Source organism: Pipra filicauda, unplaced genomic scaffold (genome assembly GCF_003945595.2).
Source record: "Pipra filicauda isolate LSUMZ 115617 unplaced genomic scaffold, ASM394559v2 scaffold40_size4127951_pilon, whole genome shotgun sequence".
In the NCBI taxonomy this organism is placed as follows: Eukaryota; Metazoa; Chordata; class Aves; order Passeriformes; family Pipridae; genus Pipra; species Pipra filicauda.
Genome location: NW_024104543.1, coordinates 1800103 through 1826458, shown reverse-complemented (window position 1 = coordinate 1826458; position 26356 = coordinate 1800103). Strand labels below are relative to the sequence as shown.

Sequence of the window (26356 nt, the reverse complement as noted above, 5' to 3'; positions counted from 1 at the left end):
AACTTCTCACTGCCACCTCTTGACTTTTTGTAGTGCACCTCGAAGAAATCTATCGGTCAATTTTCTCCCTTCCCCTGTGTTTTTAGGAATTGGCATTAGGAATATACCAAAGCCTGAGCACCACCCTGACTCAATACATTATGAAAAACTAAGATGTAAACCCATGCTCACAGTTTCAGTAGTGTGTAGTAAACGAACAAGCTGAAAAAAAGGACATAATAATTTCAGAAAAACTGTATGACACAAAAGATGATCTTAAAAAGTCAGTTAGGAGAAGACCACCAGAACAGATTACAGCACTATGTAAAGGACAAAGGATAACAGTTCAACATGGAGAGGGATAAGTTTGTTTTTAAGTCACTATTTTTTTATAACTTTACAATAAAGGAAAAAGAGAAGATGCAAATTCTTGGTTTTATTATAAATTTATAGAAGAGGTAGTAAATATAATGAACAGACATAATATTATGGGATAATCTGGATAGATTTATGCATCAGAAAAATGTAATGAGTGTAATAAAGGCAGCAAACGTGGTGCATTTTAATATCTGGAGGGCTTTGTTGAAGGCTGATGTCTTTTTGTAGAGGAGTCTAGATAACCCTTAATCAATCTGAATATTTTTCTAGTGTTTTGCATCACGAGTGTGTTATGTATAAATTCATGTGACTATTTAAATCAATGATACAATGTAGCACTTAATTTTATTTTTGCATTATTTATACCAAGAAAATCATATTCTAAAAACATTGAGTCATTTGTGCGTTATTGATTGAGTTACATGTTCATCTCTGCAATAAGACGTTCATGTTATCAGTGTTACAAATTGGTAACACATGAAGAGGTATCTTGAATGTATGGATTTATTTCTAAAAAGCTGGGGATGTTACAGGCTAGCAAATCTAGATCTGTGCTTTAGATAGAAAGACTAAAGGCAAAGAGTGGGTATTTTGTTGAGATATCTCTAGGAAAAAATACCAGTTCATTCACGGGGGTCTGAGTTGCTTCTGATTTCTGAGACTCAGTTACTCCTGAATAAACTGAAAATTTATTTTAACCTCCTGAAACTTACAGAATTGTTCAGAGTAACAAGGTGGAAGCTGAATTTATTCTTTAAGTCCTGCACTGCTCCATGATGCTGTATGTGTGTCACCCAGAATTAATTCCTCACTGACCCTTGTCTTCAGAGGAGGATGAGGCTGGTGCCTGATCTCAGAACAGTTGTCCATGTGGCTCTTTTCTTCTTCAGTAGAGGAATTTAGCCTATTTGCAATTAAGAGGCTCAGCAGGGACAGAGGAGAAGCACCTTTAGTGTCTCTTGCTTCAGAGGGAGCACTGTTGGCGTACCCCAACTATTCCTCCACTGACTGCATCACATGTGCCTCTGCAAGCAGGTCAGATCAATCTTTAACATAACAATTTAGCTTCACTATGGTTTTAAAGCTTATTTTTAATTAAAAATTAAATAATGCTGTTAAAAGTAGCCCGTCATGGTAATGTATTCCAACACCATTAGCAGGCCTGAATATCTAATATTTACAAGTCTTGAGTCTTCTGAATTGACAATATAAAAAATATTCACTAAAATCTTAATAATAAAGTGTCTCATGAGTGATTAACAGCCTGTAGTCTAGCATAAACTTTTTTTTTGGTAAAACACTTGTTTCCAAACAACAAAAACCGGATAGAATATTCATACCATGCTAGGCATTACTGCATCTCAGTATTACCTCAATTGTCAAAGAAAAACATTTTGAAATATTAAACATTTTGAGTTGTAGTGCCTATATCACTAGATCCACTAATTATCTGAATATCCCAGTTCTCCAGAGTATTACTCCAGTGGGACTTCAGATTCCACTGAGAATGATGCGAGCTTCTACTTCTTGTATATGACTGTATTTTGCTCAGTGAACTTTGTCCAGTCAAAAATTGATTTTTATGACTGGAGGACAACTCTGCCCTCCTCACTGAGTGTGGAAAGATGAATTAAGTATTACAGGCTGTTCCCTCTGGAGTCTCTCAGGGCTGTTCTACACTTGAAAGTTTTGTTCACAATTTACTGGGCAATTAAATTCTCAGGAAGTACTTCAAAGGAAAATGGATGTTTGGCTGGCAGGAATGAATGTTTTCTAGCCAGGCAAAAGAGAAAAATGTTGCAAGGAAGATTTAAATCCTGTCGGTATATTTTAAATAACCTACTGCCAACTGTCATGTCTGTTCAGTTCAAGTGTGTTCAGACAAGTTTCTCCAATCCACCATGTGAAATGGTAGCTCTCAGACCACAAAGATTTTTCAGGGTATCGAGGCTCCTTTACATCTAGAACAGCAGCCTGCAGAAGAATGACATGCTTCCACCCATTAATGTTTTTCAAGGAATTATAAAGGTTATGAAGTAGAGCCATACATTGAGTGATGATATGGAATGGCATATAGCAGACATTGACCCAAGGCAGTTTGAGTTGCCTCATAGTGTTTGTAGAGCCCTGGACAATCAGACAACTTCAGTTCATGCAAATTAATTGGATTAAGTTTATTACCATGTATTTTAACTTTTTTTTCACTATACTTCTCCATATATCATCAATTCAGTTAGCGTAGTGTTTGCTGTTGAAAGAATAGAGACAGTAATATGTTCTTTTGCAGCCTTTGGGATCTTTTCCAGAACAATGAGATGGTTGAGGAATGTGGAAAAGTGACATGTTCATGAGTTCTATTAGTTGATATAAAATTCTGGAAACACACAAGATATTCATGCAACCTGCAGATATTAAAAGTGGTTATGGGATTTATTGAGAACCATAAAAGAGTTATTTTTCTGTTACTATTTGATTCTTGTTCCTTTCCTAACAGAGTTCCCCCAAAACAGTATCTAGTGTGAAATACGATTGTGATTCTTAACATTTTCACATGTATGCTGCTACCAGCTTTTGTTTTACTTTATAAGTAAAATATTTAAGCTGAAGGTTTTGTAAAACCAATTTTCTCACTGCAGAAGTACACTTTGTTTAATCAGTTAAAAATTAACACAAACCTAGAAAAACTGATGGAACATTTTTCTTTTACTCATTTTTTGGTATCCATGCGGAAAAGGGATTAACAACTTTTGCCTAAGCTATCAGGGAACTGGATCCACACCTGTTCTTTTTAAAACCAAAGCAATCCTTTCAAGATGTTTGATACTTGTTCACTTGTATCAAAAAAGTAAGTTATTAAAAGGATTTTGAGAGCTCGTTCGTGTTGCTGTTCCAAAAATCATGCAGATAACCTGTACGAAGTTGAGGAGAATTTGCCATTGATGGAAGATATTTTTCATTTATGTAACTGTTTTCCTTAAAGGTCCAAGGAGAATGCATAGGTATTCCAAGTACCTTGTAACAGGATCTACTGTTTGTCAAGCGGGACTGAGCATTCTTAAGGACCAGAAGTAGCTTCCACAAAACATCAACTAATGTATCAGAGTACTGGTTCCTAATAGAGGGCAACCTTACACTTTGATAGATAGTGTACTCCTTATTATTAATACTTCCTTGCTGTAGATGTTTTATAGAAGCAGGGTTTTTTTAGATTTTCTTGATGGCAGAATGGCCCATATTATGCAGTAATAGAAACTCCTGAGAGTCTCATAATTAGGACCTTTTGCTATCTTACACATGAAATGCAGAAAGCCTACCATATAGGTTTCCTCCTATCCATAGTTGCATGAGCACTGGAACAAGCTTCTCAGGGAAGTGATCACAGCACCAAGCCTGGCAGAGTTCAAAAAGCTTTTGGATAATACTCTCAGGCACATGGTGTGATTCTTGGGACTGTCCTGTGCAGGACCAGGAGTTGGACTTGATGATCCTTGTGGGTCCCTTCCAACTCAGCATATTCTGTGATTCTACCACACTAATGTGCAAAATGTTGCTGCATCCTTCTTCCATACTCAAAGTCATGGTATTATCACTGCGCAACAGGTTTGCAGCTCTATTTTCTGGTTTCATGCTGATATAACAGTACTTTGAACTCTAAGGGAGAAAGAATTTTAAACATTTCAGTAGTTTCTGTTGATTGGGATAGGTATTTTATCACTGGGATTGCTAGCTTTTGTGAATGCTCCGCACAAATGTCTTTCAAGTTCAGTGTGATAGGGGACATAGGTGCCAAAAAACAACAGTGTGAATTATTTTTCTTATGGTCTTCAGTGGTGGGAAGCCTGTGCCTGTTTTTGGTTTTTTGTCCAAGGTGTTCAAGTGGGATCTTGCATACAGTATTTGATATTCTCATCTTGTTCATTGCTGAGTTATTGGATATCCCTGAGTTGCATAGGTTCTGGCGAGGAGTAAGCTAACCAGTCAAGAACAAGGTTTTTTTGGAAAAGTACAAATTAAACAAATATACAAACACTCCATTTCAGATTGTAACAGCAAATGTTACTGCATCGGTGATTCTTGCACGTCTTCTCACAAAAGTTCAGCTCTTTTCCTCCAGCTGTTGTTCAGTGGAGGGCTCTGCTGTAGGTCTTGCCTTCAGGGAACCTTAAAGAAGAGATGTTGTACAGAGAACTGAGCATGTATGAGAAAGGTTAAGGAGAACACCGGCTTAGGGCACAAACAGACTGTAAGGGCAATATGTGGGCTGTGCATTTGTACCTTGACAGGTGTCAGCACTTATCTCTGTTATGCATGCAGTTACCATCCTTGTCTGCTCAGTACAATAACTGCATATGACATGTGTCTGACAGTAGCTTCTCTGTGGAACCTGTGAGATGTGGTTGGCACAGCACCCTTGCTCTCAGGCACTCTGTTGCACCCTGCTTTCTTCTCACAGACCTTAGGAAAGCAAATTACTCTATCTGTACTTTTCTCCTGAATTTAAATCACATTAGTTCAGGATAAGTTTCATTTTGTTTCCAGGAGGAACCCCTTTTGTACCCGAGTGTGTAGCTCCTTTGATACTTGTACTCACCCATGTTTGGTTATTTGGTTTGGATGCATTGATGTCTAACTGAACTTAGCAGCAGAATTCCTATGGATGTTACTAAGTTAGGATATAATTCATTACCACTGGGTGTCTGTGGTGGGATTGCATTCATAGTGGTATATGAAAACTGACAGAATTAGATTCAGAATATTTGATTTACTTCTCTAGTTGATTTCTGTGAAGCTCTATCTGTACTAGTCTACAGATAGGAAGATCCATACAAAGATGCCTATGCTTTTTTCAGCTTAATTAATTTGAAAGGAGACTGGCCATGGCAGGATATGAAAAGCTTTCTGTGACACTGTATGTGCTAGTTTGGGCTTGGGTAGAGTTAATTTTCTTCACAGTGGCTGGTATGGGGCTGGGTTTTAAATTTGTGCTGAACACAGTGATGATAACAGAGGTGTTTTTATTATTGCTGAGCAAGGCTTACACAGAGCCAAGGCCTTTTCTGCTTTCTGTACTGCCATGCTGGTGAGGAGACAGGAGGTGCGTGGAAGGCTGGGAGGAGACATAGCTGGGACAGGTGACCCAAACTGGCCAAAGGGATATTTCATGCCATATGACATCATGATCAGTATATAAAGTGAGGGGGAAAAGGAGAAAGGGGGAAGACATTTGGAGTGATGGTGTTTGTCTTCCCAAGTAACTGCTATGCATGATGAAGCCTTCATCAGAGATGTATGAACACCTGCCTGCCCATGTGTAAGGTAAAACATACATAGGTATTCTTCCCAAGAATGCCAAGGCAGTGGAAGGTTAAAAAAAAAGGTTTATTGCAGATGGAAGGACCACTTTTTAGTGGTGCTGTGCACATTGGGCCCCAAGGGGAAAAAGCTGAGTTTCCACCCTCTCAGGGCCTCTTTATCTTCTCTGTTTCTCCCCCGCCTTCCCAAGGCCTATGTACGTGTGTGTTAGGGCTATCTCTGTCCTCTCACGTATTAGAGAGAGAGGCTGAGAACTTCTCTTGCTATGCGGGGGATGAAAGCATTGAAACTGCCTTTGAGAAAGAGTTGCCATTTAGGAGGGGGTTCCCTGGTGGTCTAGTGGTTAGGATGCGGCATTCTCACTGCCACGGCCTGGGTTCGATTCCCGGTCAGGGACCCCGGGCAGATGGAGCTCATCAGCCCTGTAAGGCCATCCATCTAAGAGAAGGTCACTCTAAACAAACCTACGTCCTGAGGACCTCACTGCCACCGTCCGAGCTTCGCTCGGCCCCGGCAGTTGAACCTCAGGATTAAAGGGTGGGCTCAGTTCAGCGCACACTGTGTCTCACCTAAAAAATCCACTGCGCAGGCTCGAAGGGTAATGACCTTTCCCAAATCTTCATTCGCGAAGACTGGCCATACTAACTAACCATTTAGGAAGAAGGCCTTCCTAGCGAAAACTGAGTTCCTAGCTTTCCCATTACAAATTCTTCTGAAAATGAAACTATCCCTATACCATGGGAAGCAGTGAATTCATTCCTTGTTTTGCTTTGCGTGGCTTTTGCTTTCCGTACTAAACTGTCTTCATCTCAACATGCGAGTTTTCTGGCTTTTGCACTTCCGATCCTCTCCCCAGTCCTGCCGGTGAGGGAGTGAGTAGCTGTGAGGGGCTTGGCTGCTGGCTAGGGTTAAAAGACAACACAGTGACTTTTTGTACAGCAAATACACTTGGCCCTTATTTGGGCATTATCACTAGACAGCAGTTACGAAGCCTTTGCTTTCTATGATGCCATAATTCTTCACCGTTCATTCTCAACAGAAAATAGTTGAAGGAGCACAACATCCTGTGTCGATAAAAATTGCTTTCTAACACGTGACTTCTCAGATTAGGTGTAGGCAGATGGGTGTTCTTCCAACAGCTGAACCAGCAAAAGATCTTACAGCCTATCAGCTTGCCTGACTTTCTCCCTGCTGATGGGTATTGCCTTCCCATGACAGCCAGCTAAGTCACTCATTTGATATTTTACTTGTTTAAATCTTGTTAATTCCTTTGTTAATTGAGCCAGCTGGAAGAGGACAGTTGTCTATAACCTTGCAGAACCGCAGTATGGTAGTGACGAAGTTAAAATGGGCACAGACCTACAGTGGTGGACCAGAAGCCAGTATAACTTGATGAAGAGTAAGGGGTGGTTTTGCCAAGTGCATTTGGAACTGCCAAGTGCCAGTGGAACTTAGTCTGGCAGGTATGAGTTTAAGGATAGAAAACTAAAAGTTTTGGCCACAAACTTATTAGGCAGAGGCTGGAAGAAGGACCTCAGCTTTGAACAGAGCTGAGGTAAAATCTCACTGACCCTATAACGTGGTAAGTAAAGTACTAGATTGAGCTGTGTGGGCACTATCACCAGAGGGGGAAAATGCTTACAGTATCACTTTGCATTCACTTGGGATCAGTATTAGAATAGTATTTAAAGTAGTAGGTGATTTCAAATTTCTAATTAAACACCAGGGATTGCATTCCCTCTGTTGCAAAAGGTGAAATCTAAAATTTGTGATATGAAAATTCTCCAGTTAAGCCTTTTTCTGCAACCTTTGTAAGTAATTTGTGAACTGGAAAAACTACTACATTTGCAAAAGCATCTATGGACCATCTACATTTTCAAACTTTTATTAAATGGTTAATCTATATAGGATTTGTGAAATCCAAAGCAGAAACATTGTTAAATAATGCATGCTGAAGAGTATGTAATCTTGTATTTATTCCACAGAGACTTTTGGTTTTGTTTTGGAATTCATGAACCCTCATGGGCCTTCTAAAATTTAGCAGAACTGAGTACTGTAATGGTTCAATAATGTAATCTGTCTGGCATCAGGAGCCCTCTTTTGCAGTAGCTAAGTGTTTTTTGAAATGTGATGTGGTCAGGTAATGTTGTAAAGCTCTCTGGCTTCACCGGAGAGTAAATGACTGAGTATCAGCAGTTTGTAAAGCCTTTTAATACTACTGAAAGAATAGATAATGGCAGTGCACAGTGCTAGAACAAAACAATAAAGTCTGGATATACAAATGTTGATGGCCACTTAGTTTCTAAAATAATTACCGTTCATGTGATTTTAGCTTTTACAGCTTTGGAGTATAAATTCTTGTTGTTAGATTTCTATAAAATGTTATTCAGGAAACACATTTCTTGAAGAAAACGGTCAAATGTTTAGTCACAGAAAGCAAAAACAGTTCTTTGAAACCTATCATCTAGTCATCTGTCTGTATACTTATTAGTTTTTGAAATGCCATCAAAGCAACCATGAATTAAAAAAGAAAAGTTGTTTTGAAAGAGGATATATCTTTCTTGCATTAAAATTCATACTAGAGTTTTGCAAGGAAATCTAGTGGCAAGATGACAGAAGAAATTTAATATTCTGCCTGGCAAAATACAGTAAAAATAGAATCTGTGGATTATTCACAAAATGCTTTTCCTTCTGTAATTCCTTTAAAGCAAATCATGACTGCCTAGAAGAAGGATGGACAGACTCTCTGGGAACAGTAGAAAGTCCTTTTTGGGTCCACCTGCTGCAGGTTAAATTGAGAAATATGGCTCTAATTTGTTACAGAGCAGACTAAAAATTATTTTCACATGTGTATGTGTGTGTATGTAAATATATTTACACACATATATTACTAATTCTATTAGTATATAATGTTAGTAAATTTATGTATACAATAATTTTCATAGAATTACAGAATGGTTTGGTTTAGAAGGGACCTTAAAGCTCATCTAGTTCCAACCCCCCTGCCATGGTCAGGGACACCTTCCACACGACCAGGTTTCTTTAAGTCCCATCCAACCTGGCTTAGAGCACTTCAGGGATGGGACATCCACAACTTCTCTGGGCAACCCTCCCAGTAAAGAATTTCTTCCTGATATCCAATCTAAACCTACTCACTTTGAGTTGAAAGCCATTCCCCCTTGTCCTATCATTACTTGCTCTTGTAAAGAGTCCCTCTCTGGCTTTGTTATAGGCCTCCTTTAGGGACACTTCTGAGTCTCTCCGGACCCTTCTCTTCTCCAGGCTGAACAACCCCAGTTCTCTCAGACTGTCTTCATAGGAGAGGTGTTCCAGCCCTCTTACTGTCTTTTTAGCTGTCCTCTGGACTTGCTCCAACAGGTCCACGTTTCTTATGCTGGGGACCCCAGAGCTGGATGCAGTATGCCACAATGGGGTCTCATGAGGGCAGAGTAGAGGAGGAGGATCACTTCCCTCAACCTGCTGGCCATGCTTTTTTGGATGGATGTAGAGCAGGACACATTTGACTTTCTGGACTAGAGTGCAAATTGCATGTTGCCAGCTCATGTTGAACGTCTTATCAGCTAAAACTCCCATTTCCTTTTCCGTAGGTCTGCTCTTAATCCATTCTTTGCCCAATCTGTATTTGTGTTTGGGGATTGCCCTGATCCAGGTGCAAGACCTTGCACTTGCCTTCTTGATCTTAATGAGGTTCACACAGGCCCACCTCTCAAGCCTGTAAAGGTCCCTCTGGATGACATCCCTTCCCTCCAGCATGTTGACTGCAGTACACAGGTTGGTGACATTGGAAGACTTTGTGAAGGGTCTACTCCATCCTGCTGTCCGTGTTGCCGGCAAAGTTGTTAAACAGTACTGGTCCCAGTGCCAACCCCTGAGGAACACCAATCATCACTGTTCACTGTTTGGACATCGAGTCATTGACTGCAACTCTTTGAGTGTGACCATCTAGACAATTCCTTATCCAATGAGTGGTCCATCCATCAGATTAATTTCTCTCCAGTTTAGGGATAAGGATGTCATGTGGGACAGTGTTAAATGCTTTGCATAAGTCCAGGTAGATGATGTCAGTTGCTCTTCCCTTATCCATCCTGTTGTAGAAGGCCACCAAATTTGAATTGAAATCATGTGAATCCATGTTGACTTTCACCAGTTACCTCCTTGTGCCTTAGCATTTTTTCCAGGAGGTTCTGCTCTCCATGATCTTGCAAAGCACTGAATTGAGACTGACCAGCCTGTAGCTCCCTGGGACTTATGTTTCCCAATTTCCAGTCAGTAGAAACCTAATGGGATTGCTATGGCTTCTCAGATATGATGGATAGTGGCTTAGTCATAATTTTTCTACTTTTAGAAATAAAAGCCTTCAAATATAAAATTTACACTATTTATAAAATACATCCTGTTAAATGTATGTGAAGGATGGTACTATGTTAGAATTATTTTGCAGGAGACTGCATACATTGGTGTATGGGAGTTTCCTACACTTTTTGAATTATATTTTTCTTGATAAACCAAATACACTAATCTATTCAAGTAAGATTTAAAAGGTTGGTGGATATAAAACTCAGTCAGGGAAATCCAATAAAGGTTTGACATTCCTTTTTACATGACTTACAGAGTTTGCACAATATAGCGCTTCTCTTCAGAATTAAAAATTCACGTATGTAACAGCCTACACTAGGAACAATGCTGCAAGTCATTAAGAAGAAATGCAAGGACATGTTTTGAATCATGAAGATAGGAAAATAAAATGTCAATGACGTGTTTTTTAATAAAAATGTGCAGTGAAATTTATGAATGCATCTATCATCTTGTGAAATGTATCTGAGACGTGGTGAGAGAAGAGTCAGTATGACTATACAGACTGCTGTGCTCTTGTGATACAGACATGTGACAAGAAGCGTGTGAGGGCAGGAGACCCCTTTCTGTTCTCTTCTTGCCTATGTCTGTTAGAAGAGATTCCACTGAGGTTAGTGCAATTCCCTGCCTGTGGAGTGACGTAAATAAAGTAGAACTCAGTTCGAGTTAATGTTCTTGTTAGCTGGATTGCAACATCTGGAGTCAGTTTTCTGTGAGGTACAAATTTTAGTGCAGGATTTCTAATGGTAGGAGGACTGTAGGATTGTTTGCTTACAGCATCCTATAGCTGAATGTATTTATACCTGAAATGTTACCATCCAGAAGGAAATGGGATATATCCAAAGAGTTTCCTTTCATGAAGCAAAGAGAGGAACAGTACCAAAGCCTTTGAATGTTAAAGCCACATCTCTCTTGCTGATCATGAAAGAAGGCAGGAGGAATTAAAAGACAAGACGAAGTATGAGATTAAGTAGATAAATTCTAAATTATTACTTACATGATCTGAGGCTATCTAAACCTATTCTGCACTTAATTAACTGTCTGGTAGGTAGGGAGAATTTAGCATCCCTTCCCATTGTTAAGTTAGCCTCTTGATAGCCAGCTGCTTACAGGCTAATCCTATGTCACGCTTTATCCAATGTCTTGTCCTTAACACGTGAAAATATGTTAAAGACTGTGTATTTTGAAGTTGCTGAACATGAGACAAGGATTCTAGAAAGTTATCTCAAAATAAAATGTGTCTCTTGTTTTTCCATAATTATAAGCATTAAATGACTGAATGGTGTAAGATTCTGTTAAAGTCAGGAAATGAGATGCTGTAGTGAAAAGTAGCTTAAAAAAGAAAGTGCGACTGTTAATCACAGAGACATGAAGAAACTCTGTCCTTTCTGAAGGTCATGGAAAAGAATGTCTGAATAAAATTCATTCAGAATAATCCGCTGTTCAAAATACCGGACAGCTGATTACTCTGAATGAAAAAGCCAAGTATAAATGAAATTTGAAGACTAACAGAGTTCGTTGGGAAAAAGCAGTAAGTTTGCAATTCTAAGAAGCTCTTTCAAATTGCAAAGTAGGTGAAAAGAAAGCCTATTTGGGAGGCTGTCTTTGAGGAACATATTTTAACCTTTATGTAGTTGGTAGTGATTTGAAAAATCATAATTAATGCTGTGGACTCACTGTTCAGAGTTAAAAGGAGTAAGTCAGAGATACTAGGATCTTTATTTGATTTTTTTAAATGATTGTTTTTAGAAAAACAACAGTGCATAGATTGCATAAATACCTATTTTCAGATGTTTGACTCTACTTCTGAAATAAATTTCCTTGGCTTTGCAGAGGTTTCCTCACCAGTGCTGAGGTAGGGAGGAACAGAGTCAACTTAGAGTGATATCAGTACTTCAATATTACATTCACCTCAATCAGATCCATGAAGACTTAGGCTGTGGGTATAGTTTCATGTGATGCTTTGTTTAGTATCTGGCTGTCATCCAAAAGAGAGAGTTCCTTTGGGGAAATCTCTGTCATGTCAGAACCTAATCCTTTTTTGCAGTGGTTTGTTTTCTCTTGGATCAATGAAGTGATGTAGCTCACTGGGCTTGCTACAATTCTTACATGTGAGGAAAGAGGGCAGGAACTTGTAGTGAGGAACAGAAGAGCGCAGGACCTCTCCATATCTTCCTGACAACTACTTGTCTTTAGAACAGGGAAAACCTAGTGTGAAAACTCACCATTAAATATAAGTACCAACATTTTCATTTAAGTAAAAGGAAATGCTGGAGAGAACTCTGTGGTCTGCTCTTGCAAGAGAAAAAGGGAGTATAGCCAGCGAATGCAGAGCCCTAATTCCACCTTTTCATACAGACACCGTCGCCCCCAGCAGGTTCTATTTTAATTTGTAGAAATTAGTTTGCTGCATAATTCTGTGGCTCTGCCCAGCAAGCCAAAGAAAAAAAGTCATCATTCTAGTCTCTGCAAACATCCTTTTTTTTCATACCTGCAGTTATGTAGGATATATGGAAGATTAAGTACTGAATAGTACCTTCTAATAAAGTACTTCGATGATCAAGAGACTGCAGTGATTGCTGCCAATTAAAGGGAAAACTACTTTTCTAACCTGGCCCTTAATGCTCTTACAATAGCAAGAACAATTCTATAGCTAAGTCCATTTCTACACAGCAGTCAAGTTAGGTAAGGTTTAATTGTATTTGTTTCCTCAGCTCAGATTTTACTGGAGGCTTTTTTTTGGTGCGGATGTCTTGACTCAAATACATTAAAGTGGTTGAGTTTTGTTAAAAAAGTATTTTAACTATACTTCTGTCCTTTTTAAACCTTCAAATCTTTCCTTCCTCTTTCTGTTTTCCCCATGACATTCAATATCTCTGCTAAACCAGTGTAGTGACTTAGGTAAACTTCCTCTGATTAAACATGTGAGAAAGCATATGTTTGAAGTTCAGGGTTCTCTGTCATGCCAACTGTTGGCTTTATGTCTGGAAATTCTGGTTTTTTACATTAATCAAAAGGTATATCGTACTTTTCCCAGCATATGCTGATGTGAATACATCAGGCAATGTTGCAAATAGCCATTAGATTATCAGCCCTTGTGGAAAAAAAAGGAATGTGGTTTAATTAAGCAGAAATTTATTATCTTACCTGGCAACTACCCAGCATCAAGCATTATATGTCAAAATGCATTTAATTTGTTGCACCCAGCCTAATGCTGGGAACTCATTATCAAGATTAAAGAAGACTGAGAAAAGATCTTACTTCATCTTTACTTCCTCCATGATTTTGTGAAAGATATTTCCAGGTGATTCATTTTTTACAGCAATCAGCTCCTGTTACAGAATGAATGATGAAGTGAAAAGTGAGACATGAGATTGAATACAGAGATCCTGGTGATGCACTGTGGAAACCTGTAACATTTTTAAAACAATGATAAGGGTACAAACAGGTTTGTTCCCTTTGTGTTCCACTCATGTTTCAAATGTGAGAAAACCAAAACACCTTAAGATGCAAGACACGGACTCTTTCCCTTTTCTGCTGTTCAGGGTTATAAGAAAAGTATTCCTATGCTCTGCTGAAAAACCCTAAATATGTTGATGCTTGTTTTCCACTTTTTCCTCTGGGAAAAGGAAGCTTGCAAGGGTTTCTTTTGTCATTCTTGTCTGGTGATTGCTGCACAGGTAACTAATGTGACACAACCCCTTTCATAAATGTGATCCAATTCCTTTTAAATTACAGTGCAAAAGTTTGCTCCAGGATCTCAAATGACAAAAAAACCCTCAAAACACAAAACCCAAGCAAACAAAAATCCCCACTGCAAAACCAAACCAAACCAAAAACCAACCAATGAAACAAAACAAAAAAAAAACCGTCCGCAAACAACCCAAACCCACAAAAGGTAGAAAACCTTAACACACCCTGCCCCTCCCCTCCCCATCCTTAGGGCTTTTAATATCTCTTTAATGAAAAACATTGTGTTCATGCACTTAGAGATCAAAGTTGATTTGCCACTTTAAATTTGATTCTGACGGGGACTGAAGATATTAATTTCACGGTAAATGTTGCCTGGGCAATTTGAACTTAACTGAATTGTGGAATATAATCATGAATTTAACCTGTTGTTTAGGCTAGAAACGGGTGAACTACTTACCAAATCATTGGAGTGAAACAGCTTGAGTCAAGTTCTTGCTAAGCAAGGAAGGAATGAAGGCTGGGAAAGGGGTTGCCCTAATTTTGCTCCCTGGATTTGCAACCCAGTCTCAGCTATTGTAACTGCTCTCTGTGAGAGAATATTAATAATTTAGTATTTTAGTGTTCTGACAGTAACAAAAGTTATGTCTCAAACCCTCTCTTTCACTATGAGGTAGACTGTTCTTATTCAAAGTCTGATTCTTCCCTTGATGGGCTTTATTTGCCAGACTGGATGTGGCACTTAGTGCCATGGTCTAGTAACCATGGCAGTGTTGGATCAAGGATTGGACTTGATGATCTCGTAGGTCTTTTCCAACCCAGTTTATTCTATGATTCTATGATTCTTCCCTTCTTCATAGATAGCTACACTCTCAGCAATGTGGAGAGTAGTCTGGTGGCACCTGGCTATCTTACATACACCTTTTGTGAAGGAAAAAAAGGCAGCCCCTGTCTGTCTTTGAGAAGGAATGAAGCTTAGGAGAAATCAGGATGAGGGAGGGAGAGGTGCAGTATATTCACAACTGCTTGTCCATTTTGAAAGGAGGTACTCCAACTTTGTAGTATACTCACACATTGGCTCCATGAAGCATTTCCAAGGAGCCCAACTTTAGGCTTCAACTTCTTCCCATAGAAAATACCAAAAATTTGGTAAGACATCCCCATTTCCACAAGTCTTACTTTCCAGAAGTGCTTTGAGATACATTATTCTTTTGAGCAACTCTGAATTGGGAATTGAAGCTATGGAACCCTAGGGAATAATGCCTGAAGGGAAGTTAAAGGTGAGACTGGAAACCAGGCTGGTTTCAGAGATGTAAGAACAGAAGATCAAAAATTAGTTTCTTCCCTGTGGTGCAGCAGTTTCTACATGTCCTTACAGACCCAATTAAAATAACATTTGATTAAAATGAATACAACAAAGCACGGTTTTAAGTGGTATTAAGTCTCTGGATAAATTGAAAAACCACCAAAATTTAATTATATATTAAAGATTAAAGAGTACTGTTGGGTCTTAGTTATATTACAGTTTCTCTGGTGTATAAGCAGTAAGGCAATTTAATGTAAAATTAAAAATCCTTGGACAACAGCATCTCTCTCAATTCAAATTAGTATGTCTGAGAAAATAATTTTGGCCTTTAATGTTGATTTATAGCAATTTTTGATTCTTTATGTGTGGAAATCCAGAACAGTGTTGTGCTAATATGGCTGTATCACCTACAGGTGTTGCTTGAGAGTCGAGTGAGCAGTTCTTTGTATTTTCTTTGAAGGATCAATATTTCAAGATGCATGAAGCAGAAGGGTCTGACTGACAAGCTGCCTTGATACACTGTTATTCTAACTATGACTGGATTGACTGAAAGTTGCCTCAAAGAGTAAGATCATTTATAAAAACTGTAAAGCATAGCCAAGTGTTTGAAGTAATCAAAGCTAATTAGGAATTATTTATTTTCACTTTTTAAATGTCTTGCCTTTGCTGTTATAGTTTCTTGAAGCTTTTCCTTCTGAAATGTCCATAGTTTATACTGCATTTACATGAAAAAAATACATTAGGTATTACAACTATGCAAAAAATTAGAACTGGCAAAATTTAATGAAAAAATTTCTAATAATTGTGCTGTGAGAAATTACTGTTAGTGTACCCATGTTATTGGAGAGAAATTTGGTTTTCAATTTTTGTGTATGTCTAAAAATTTGGTAAATAACCTGGTTAAAAAAAAAGGTAATTTGGAAAGAAAATGGATGCATAATTATAAAACAATGACTTTTCTTGAGAATAAAAATTCAATTTAGTGCTGCCTTGTTTCTGTGCCTAGACATATTATCATAAAAAGCAAATGTTTCTTTGGATGCTTCGTTGTGTGATACAAGTATTATATATGTATATATGTAAATGAATTATTTTTATTTTTGAATCATTATATGGGGTCATTCTCTAGTGTGGATGAAGTAGTAGGCTTATCAGACTGCTAGTACCACTTTACAGTCTGGTTTACAAGGTGTGTGCTGAAGTGCTTTTTCAGTACTATCAGTTAATTTCAGAAAAATTCTTTTTGTAGTTATTTTATGCTTTTGTATTGTGTTTTCCTCTTCCAATGCTATTTTTTCCTTTAACTTGAAGAATCTTTCTTTAATTCAATTTTTAGTATTAATTTTGTAGGAGGATATATACTTAGAATAGTATTCATATAATGAGAAAATAGACTATTTGACAGTTTACTTAGAATGGAAAAAAGTGTGACTTTGTAGAACTTCACTGAGCTTAATTTAAACAGAAAAAAAATTACTGTTCTTACTATGTGTGGCATTTGGATTTGAGATTTTGATATAAGGGACAAATTAGTTTTAAAAAGTCAAAGAAAACGGTAGTGAACATGGCAGTGTGAAAGAAATTTCTTTTGTCTCCTAGGTGGTAATGTGAATGTGAAATTCAAATGATGTAAAAATGTGAATTTTTACATCAAAGTGTAGTGTTTACTTACATAATAGATATGAAGTCCTGGGTAAGATTTTTTTGTTTCATTAATGAATAGCGTACCCATACAAAAAAAAAGGCAGGGAAAGCTATTTCCCAGTTAGGGAACAAACTGGATTAACTTCTTGATGAATAAATGAGCTTTTTTTACCCTAAAGGTTTGACTTAGTGATTTGTATAAAAAAGCTCATTGAGGCTCTAGTTATTTGCTTTGTTATTTGCTTGCTTAAATTGCACCTGAAATTGTTATTTCGGTGGTGTAAGTGCCTTCTCTGATTCTTTTAAACAGAAAATTGAAAATATTCTTAACATACAAAATGTATTTAAAATGAAAGGGCAATAGCATGGAAATGTAGGTTAGCACAGCTCATTTAGGTTTCAGTTTGATAATGATGTTTTAAACTCTGTTAGAAGTGCAAGATTTATTGTGAGAATTAAGCTGCAGAGTTTTATTTTTGATACATTAAAATAAAAAATACAGTGAATTAAAAACCAATCTAACATCATAATAGCAGAGAAATTTTTCACATTTACGTAAATGTGCAATACATAAAAATAAGCCCTTCTTTTATATTTTTGAATAGATTCTCTTTTTTTGGTCCTCGATAGTCCAAATGCAAGGAAATGGCTGGGGAACAGAGATTTGACGGAATCAGCTGCAGTAAAGTTTATAGAATAAATTTTAATCAAGCCAAGTTCAGATGAAGCCAGTGGCAGATTTGGTTGAATAACACCAGCAAAATGAAGGATAAATCCTAGAAAGATGAATTTTAGTACATTATATTTGTTATTTGAAGTTGTCCCACTAAAATAACATAACAACATTGGGTCTGTCCATTTGTACATAGGCAGTTTAATGCTCAATAGCAGTAAAACTGGCTAAAATCACGTAGTTTGTTTTAAATGAGAAGAAAAATATAGTAATAAAAGGAGTGAACATAGTAGTTGTGGATAACAGTAGACTCCAGGTGGAGAAGTAATAACAGGTGCAATGCTGGTTCATCCAAAATGTCATCTATGCTTCCAAAGGTTTCATCCAAGGCACTTTTCCTGCTCTAAACTAAAAATGTTCAATTTTATAAAAATTGTAGAGCTGTAGAATGGATTAGATTGGAAAAGACCTCTAAGATCGTTGCAGTCCAGCTGTTAACCCAGCACTGCCAAGTCCAGTACTAAACCATGTCCCAAAATGCCACATCCATATGCCTTTTAAATACCTCCAGGAATGGTGACTCAGCCACTTCCTTGGGCAGTCTGTTCCAGTGCTTCACTACCCCTTCAGTGAATAATTTTTTTCTAATATTCAATGTAAGCCTCCCCTGGCACATCATGAGGCCATTTCCTCTTGTCCTGTCACTTGTTACTCGGGAGAAGAGAACAACTCCCACCTTGGTACCACCTCCTGTCAGGTAATTGTAGAGAGTGATAAGATCTCCTCTGAGCCTCCTTTTCTCCAGCTAAACACCCTTAGCTCCCTCAGTTGCTCCTCATAAGACTTGAGCTCCAGGCCCTTTACCAGCTCCATTGCCCTTCTCTGGACTCACTTTAGCATGTCAATGTCCTTCTTGTCCTGAGGGGACCAAAACTGAATGCAGGATTTGAGGTGTGGCCTCGCTAGTACAGGGACTTCCCTAGTCAACCAGCACCTCCAGGTCCTTTTCCACTGGGCAACGTTCCAGCCACTCTGCCCCAAGCCTGTAATTCTGCATGGGGTCAGTGTGACCCAAGTGCAGGACGCAGTACTTTGCCTTGTTGAGCCTCATGCAATTGTCCTAATCAGCCTAATGATCCAACCTGTCCAGATCCCTCTGCAGACCCTTCCTACCCTCCAGCAGATCAACACTCCCACCCAGCTTGGTGTTGTCTGTGAACTGACTGAGGGTGCACTTGATCTGCTCATCCAGATCATTGATAATGAACAGGACAAGCCCCAGTACTGAGCCCTGGGAAACACCACTGGTGACCAGCTGCCAACTGAATGTAGCACCATTCATCACCACTCTCAGCGGCTGGCCATCCGGTCAGTTTTTTACCCAGTGAAGAGTATGCCCATCTAAGCCATGGGAAGACAGTTCCTTCAGGATAATGCTGTGGGAAACAGTGCCAAAGACTTTATCGAGGTCTGGGTAGACAATATCCACACCCTTTCCCTCATCCGCTTAGCAGGTGGAAGGAGCTCAGGAGCTCAAGTTAGTCAAGAAGGACTGGCCTTTCCTAAACCCATACTGGCTGGACCTGATCTCCTGATTGTCCTGTACATGCCGTGTGATGGCACTCAAGAAGTCAGGCTGACAGGCCTGTAGTTCTCCGGATCCTCTTTCTGGCCCTTCTTGTAGATGGAAATCAGAAATCCTAACCTGCAGTCAACTGGGACCTGGAGTCAACTAGGATCTGAGTTAGCCAGGACTGCTGATAAATGATGGAAAGTGGCTCGCTGAGCACTTCCACCAGCTCCCTCAGATCCTTGAGTGGATCTCCTCCGGCCCCATAGACCTGTGTGTGTCTAAGTGGTGTAGCAAGTCTCATTTCCTCTTGGGGTATGGGGACTTCATTCTGCTCCTTGCCTCTGTCTCCCAGCTCAGGGGGGCTGAGTACCTGGAGAACACCTGATCCTACTATTAAAGACTGAGGCAAAGAAGGCATTAAGTACCTCAACCTTTTCCTCATCTTTGTCACTATGTTTCCCCTCCAGCATCCAATAAAGGACTGGGATTCTCCTTGGCCCTCCTTTTGTTTCTGATGTATTTATAGAAACATTTTTTATTGTTTTTTATGGCAGTAGCCACATTAAGTTGTCATTGGGCTTTAGCCCTTCTAATTTTCTCTCTGCCTAACCTTGCGTTACCTTTGCAATCCCACCAAGGTACCTGCCCCTTCTTCCAAAGGTCGTACATTCTCATTTTTATCCCGAGTTCAAGCCAAAGATCTCTCTTCAGCCAGACTCGTCTTCCCTGCCCACTCATATTTTGGCCTGGCTTTAATGTCCACTAGCAATAGAGTTGACTATGGAGAGCTTTATGAGGAGTAGAATACCCATGATTAGTACTTCAGAGTGAGAGGTCAGGATGGTAACAGTCCTGGCAATCTATGCTGAGATCTCTCTGTTTTCATGTTAATATCATGTTAAATACTTTCAATTTCTCTACATCTGACCTTATGTATAAGAAATTTTAGTATGTAATTCTAACCTTTATCCCTTTAAGTATGTGCACACTTTCCTTCTTGCTTTTCCCCCTCCCAAGAGGGAGGGTATTTATCTGGTATCTTCTCAATCTTATCGCAGCATTTTGCTTCAACAGTTGCCTGTCCCACTCCTTCACCCTCTTCTCCCTTCAAGTCCAAGCTCAGAGAAGTGTCTGCCCTGTCGTCTCTCTAGGCCAGTCTGCCACCTCATTGAGGACCAACACTGTTGTTAATATACGTAGGCAGAAGACAGTGCACCCAGACCGCTCTGTGCCTTACTCATGGACCACGGGAGAAACCTTGTCAGAACTTGCCTGTGTTGTAGTAGTGAGCTCCCTGTGTGAGGTCTTGAGGGCAGACATCAAGTCTCCTTTTCTTTCTCAAGTGCCAGCCAAGTAAGTAATCGCTAATTGACAGCAACAGGCAGTGAGGTTGTGCCATTGTTCTCAGTGTGGTTGTACTACTGGTCAATGACGCCGCGTACATCCTGTCAAGCCTTGCCTTGCTGTATACTACAACTTAAAGTTTCCACAAAGTCCACAACAGCTTATACATTCAGGGAGCTGGAAGCTCTACAAGTTATTAGTAAAAAGAAAAAAAAAAGTAAATAATCAGAGAATGGATAGGGTTAGAAGCGACCACAGTGGATCATCTGGTCCCCTGCTCAAGCAGGGTCATCCTGGAGCACATTGCACAGAATTGCATCCAGATGGTCCTTGAATACCTCCAGTGAGGGAGACTCCACAACCTCTCCAGGCAATCTCTTCCAGTGTACAGTCACACACACAGTATAGAAGTTCTTCCACATGTTCAGGTGGAACTTCCTGTGCATCAGTTTCTGCCCATTGTCTTGCGTCCTATTTCTTGGCACCACAAAGACTAGCCTGGCTCCATCTTGACACTCCCTTCAAATACACTGATGGTGTCCCCTCTTGGTCATCTCTTCTCAAGGCTGAACAGACCCAACTCTCTCAGCCTTTCCACATAAGAGAGATACTCCAATGCCTTAATCATGTTTGTTGTCCTCCACTGGACCTGCTCCAGGAGCTCCGTGTTTCTCCTATATTGAGGAGCCCAGAACTAAACACAGCACTCCAGGTGCAGACTCACTAGGGATGAGTGGAGGAGCAATGAAAAAAAAGCCTGAACAAAGGCAGCAGGGAAAAAAAGAGAACTTGAATGCCAACCTTCCCTGCTTTATTGTATCTACAGAATTGAGGTGTCCAGCTGCGGCAGTCAGGTTTTATAAAGGTGATGAAATTAATTAGTACTTTGTGAGTTGTTATGAAGTATTAGAGAGTGAGGGGGAACTAGAGATACTCATATAAAAAAGTGATAAAGTCAGAAAATGTTAAAATATGCGAGTTCTTTCTGACTGTTGTTAAGGCACCAGTCATCCCTGCACATATGATCCTCAGCGGCATTCCCGAGCGTGGTGACCTGGCTATGATATGTAGCGCAACACTGGTGATATCTGCAAATTTTTAGGAGTTGTTTCGTTTGCTTAGGTCTCACATAATTCTTTTGGGAACAGTGGCAGCATGAATTAGTGTTGTTTAAAGCAGGAACCGACCTGATTTGCACAGCTATAATCATTGTGAGCATTATCAGCTCTCACTTTAAGAGAGAAAGACAAGAATATTTCTATAGCGTTGAAGTGTTTGTATCTGAGCTCTCAATTCATTTCAGTTTTTAATGCAAGCTAACATGTAATTGTAGCTACTTTAACAGAATTAATTAAAATTAAAAAAGCAAACACGCTTCTACCTGTTAAATAAATGTTGCGCATAGGTGGCTAGTCCCCAACCCCCATCTCCAAAAATGTACCCAAGGCAGCTAGCAGAGTCTGTACAGTTTGTTCTTTCGGCACTGTTTACCCTCCTTTGTTCATGTACTTGTTAGGGTTTTATATCTGACAGAATGCCTTAGTCCTCAGTTTCTGGCACTGTCTCTATTCTGAGTGACCTCCTCTTTAGCATAACTATTCTGGCATTTCATGCTAATATTGGTGGTTTCTGCTCTACTTCCCAAAGGGAGGAGTTGCCCTGTCTGTGAATCAGATTCTGCTCTTTTCCACAGTATGCTTTTTACAAGAATATCTCCAGGATTTCAGGAATACTTCAGTACTTCTGGACAGTCAGTGCTTTTGGGGTTAGCTGTAGGGATGCAAAGAACGTAATTACCCAGAGTACCCATGAGTAATATATTACTCATGCTCTGAATTCTGGTGAGTGGAAAAAAAATAGAAAAAAAGGAAAAAAAATCTGTTTATCATGCCTCCTGGGTAAAGAAGTTAAAATTTCAAGGAACATTTCAACTGAGTATCCCCTTTGCATATTTACAAGGAACAAACTGTAGTCATTGAATTGGGAGTCTTCACACAGGATGGTGGTATTTTCCTTCTGTCCACTCCGCGGTTTTCCTTCAGGTTCTGTTTGCACACCATGGTGTGTCTGTCGTAGCAGTCTGATAATACAATATTTTTTCTCCTAAGCGCTGTTTTCTCATAAGCACTGAGACCAAATGACCTCACCCGCTCCTCAGACAGCTTCCCCTCAAGGCCCTTCGCCATCTTCATTGCCCTCCTTTGGATGCTCTATAAGAGCTTAATAACTTTCTTATATTGTGGTGCCCAAAACTGCACACAATATTCAACGTGAGGCTGCCCCAGTGCAGAGCAGAGTGGGACAATCCTCTCCCTTGACCAGCTGGTGATGCTTTGCCTGATGCCCCCCAGGACACAGTTGGCCCTCCTGGTTGCCAGGGGGCATTGCTGACTCATATTCAACTTGCCATCCACCAGGATCCCCAGGTCCCTTTCTGTAGCACTGCTTTCCAGCATCTCATTCCCCAGTCTGTATGAACAGGTAAGGTTGCCCCATGCCAGGTACCTAATCTGTCACTTTCCCTTGTTGAACTTCATATGGTTGGTGATTGCCCAGTCCTCCAATTTGTCCAGGTCTCTCTGCAGGACCTCCCTGCCTTTGAGGGAGTCAACAGCTCCTCTCAGTTTTGTGTCACCTGTAAACTTGCTTAGTATCCCTTCCAGTCCTGCATCCAAGTCATTTATGAAGATGTTGAAGAGCACAGGTCCTAAGATGGAGCCCTGTGGAACCTCACCAGTGACAGGTCACCAGTCTGATGTTCCCCCATTCACTGTCACCCTCTGTGCTCAACCTGTGGGCCAGTTGCTCACCTACCACCTGATGTGTTTATCCAGCTGTGTGCTGGACAGTTTATCCAGAAGGATGCTGTGAGAGACAGTATCAAAAGCCTTACTGAAATCCAAAAAGATTACATCAGCTGACTTTCCTTGATCAGCTAGGTCATAAAAGGAAATTGGGTTGGAGAAGCAAGACTTTCCTCTCATGAAGCCTTACTGGCTGTGACCAATGACTGTGTTGTCTTTCAGATGATTTTCAATACCTTCCAGAATAATCTCCTCCTTAATTTCACCAGGCACTGAAGTGAGACTGACAGGCCTGTAGTTTCTGGGGTCCTCCTTCTTGCCCTTCTTGAAAATCAGGACAATGTTCACCAGTTTCCAGTCTTCCAGCTTCTCTGTATTCCCAAGACCACTCAAAAATCATTGAGAGAGGGTTTGCAATGATATCAGCTAGATCTTTGAGGATTCTTGGATGAATCCCATAGATTTGTAGAGATCCAGCTGGAGCAGCAGATCCCACACAATTGCAGGGTCGACTGGCAATTGATCATTCTCACAGTCATGGTCCTCCAGCTCAGGGCACTGAGACTCCCTTGGTCCATCATCTGTGTTGAAGACAGAGGCAAAGAAAACACCTCTGCCTTTTCTCTGTCCCTGTTTGTGAGGTGACCATCCTTATCTTCTATGATATTTCTATACTACCTGTTGCCATGAATATATTTGAAAAAACTCTTTGTATTGTTCCCCCCATTTCTGGCGGCTTCAGCTCCATTTGAGCTCTGGCTGCACGAATTTTCTCCCTCCAGTGCCAAGCAGCATCTCTGAATTCTTCACTTGACCTTGACTTCTTCATTTCACCTCCACACCTTCCTTTTTTACCTTATTTCCAAGAGAAGATCCCTGCTCAACCAAGCTGGCCTTCTGCTTCACCTGATTGACTTCTGACATTTGGGAATTGCCTGCTCCTGTGCCCTTAGGAGGTGATGTTTAAAATGTGACCAGCACTGACGGACCCCAGCACCTGCAAAAACATTTTTCCGGGGGACTTTACTTATTAATTTCCTGAGCAACCTGAGGTCTGCTCTCCTCATGTCCAGAGCTGAGGTTTTACTGGCACTTTTCCTCCTGTCAACAGAAATTTTAAACTCGATCACTTCGTGGCTGCTGTCGTCAAGAAGGCCACCAATCTCCATGATCTCCATGAGATCCACTCTGTTGACAAGTAGCAGATCAAGGAGGGCTTTTATCTGAGTCAGCTCCTGTCTGGGTACCTGTTCTTACCATTCACGTGCTGTAAAAATGTGTTTTCTTAATTTGTTTTCTTTCACTCACTCTGAATGCTTTCTAACTTACTGAGAAATTTAATAATCAAGCAAAATTCTCTCCTTTCCTTGACCCCCCCTATTTAGTGATTCACTTCAAGCCAAACTAGCTCTCTCTAAAGAGATGCAAGTTATGTTTTTACTCCCTCCTGTGTAAACTCATGGTCTTTGGCAGATTTGCAAAGTTACACTCAATTCAAGCATTTCAACCAAGTCTTTGAAAGACAGCAAAGTATGCATATATGCATAGAAGATGAAGCATATTTGTTCAGGCTATGATGACTCTACAGGACTACTGAAATAGATGTCACTAAACCATTATTTTTGTGCTCCATTCCATCATTTAAGTGAGGAGGTAAAAAAGGTGAAAATATCTGAATCTAATCAAGAGTTTAGGACACCAGAAAGGACCCAAGCAAGACTGATACATCTGTTTAAATTTGCAATGCAAAAGTGCTGTGTATATGCTCACTTGACTCTGGAGGCATCTGAACTTGCCAGGCTTACTAGCCTTACCTCCCTGTTTGAGGGCTATCCACAGCTTTGCTCTGCTGTCTATATAGTCATCCCAGCCCAAGCAGTTTATAATTTAAGCTGAGCAGGATCTAGAAAGTAAGTGCTGCTCTGTTTAAATCCTCAGAAGGGCCAAATCCAATATAGGACTTCAGGGAATATGTAAGACAACTGTAAAAGGACAGATTAGCTCTACTCCAGTGTTTTAAAGATCGGCTCTTAAATGGCTGCTCTCAAGATCTGAGTCTGTGGCATGTGACTGAGGTTACAGGCTTACCTGAAGCCCTTAATAACACATTTGAACTCTGTGCTTAGTTGTCTTGTTGTTTTTTTTCCCTGCATTTTCGTGCGCTTCTAGATTGTGGCACTTGTACTTCAAAGAGCAGAGTTGAAATAGGAGTGGAATTTTTAAGGATCTGTATTCTTGGTTTTTTAGCTGTATCACAATGCTCATAGTGGTCTACCAATGATGCTGCAGTTAGCAGCTCTGAAATTTTATAGTGTTCAGGGAAGGACAACACTAACCCTGCTCAGTCCTGGCAGGGCCAGAGAAGTCAACCTTGTGCAAGGGTGCATCAGCTGGGTGGGTGTCCAGTGACCTGGTACAAGTGCAGTTCAGTAGCGATGCAAAAATGGGTGGATAATTGAAGCTGTTCTCCATTGCTGGCTCAGCAGTTGATACTGAAGTTAGGCTCGGAGCAATCAGATCTCATTGTGCTGGGGCTGTGCAGATGCACGGTCAGTACCGATACTTGTGTGAAAGACCTTCTGTTCTCATGGCAGATGTGTTGGTCATTGCCATGGAGGAGACGAGCAGACAAATATTTGGGTTTTTTATACGACCAAGTCTTAAGAACAGAAACAGGGTTAGCATTGTTTTGTGATCTACTTCACAATCATTTTCGTATCTTTCTGTTGTTATATTATTGCAAGTAACATGATGAATTGGAAGAAAAATTATGATGCATCATGTTAGGATGGAGAGCTTTTTTAGTCATAGAAACCATTAGTAGATACAGAATAATATGTGTTGAAGATACATGATTCTATGTAATTCAGCAGATCTAGGTACAAAGGGTCTATCTGTGAGTTCTAGAGGAGCTAGTGGGGGAGATCTCCAGTTCACAGGTTTTCATTTTTAATATGTTGCTTAAAACTGAAAGAAAGCTGGTGTTCTGCCCAGATTCAGAGTAGACAAGCAGATTGAGCAGGGTAAATATAGCCTGATATAAATCACAGTGAACATATGGAAAAAGCTGATTGGGGACTCATCTGCTAGGGAATTAAAGGCCTTGAGTAAAACTGATTCTACTCAACATAGTTTTCTGGAAAGTAGGGCTTGTAAAACAAATGATTGCCAAAAACTTGATTTTAATGTTTTAGTATCTGAAAAAATTACAAGTTTAATAAGATGATGGTGTCAGTGTTAAAGACTTTGAAAAGCATTTGACTTATTGCCGTGTGAAA

The 26356-nt window shown here is 39.9% G+C and overlaps 1 protein-coding gene across 33 annotated transcripts in view; it reads left to right on the top strand.

Moving 5' to 3' along the window:
- NRCAM (neuronal cell adhesion molecule) overlaps positions 1–26356 on the top strand; it is a 152184-nt gene that overhangs the window by 53016 nt on the left and 72812 nt on the right. For 30 of the 33 annotated variants that reach the window (XM_039385392.1, XM_039385391.1, XM_039385400.1 and 27 more), the window contains exon 3: positions 15501–15605. The exons of 2 other annotated variants lie outside the window; for them this stretch is intronic. The gene's annotated coding sequence lies outside the window, so the exon portion shown is untranslated. Of the gene's footprint in view, positions 1–15453; positions 15606–26356 lie in introns of all 33 variants that reach the window. One more of the 33 variants, XM_039385387.1, reaches the window with a different exon arrangement.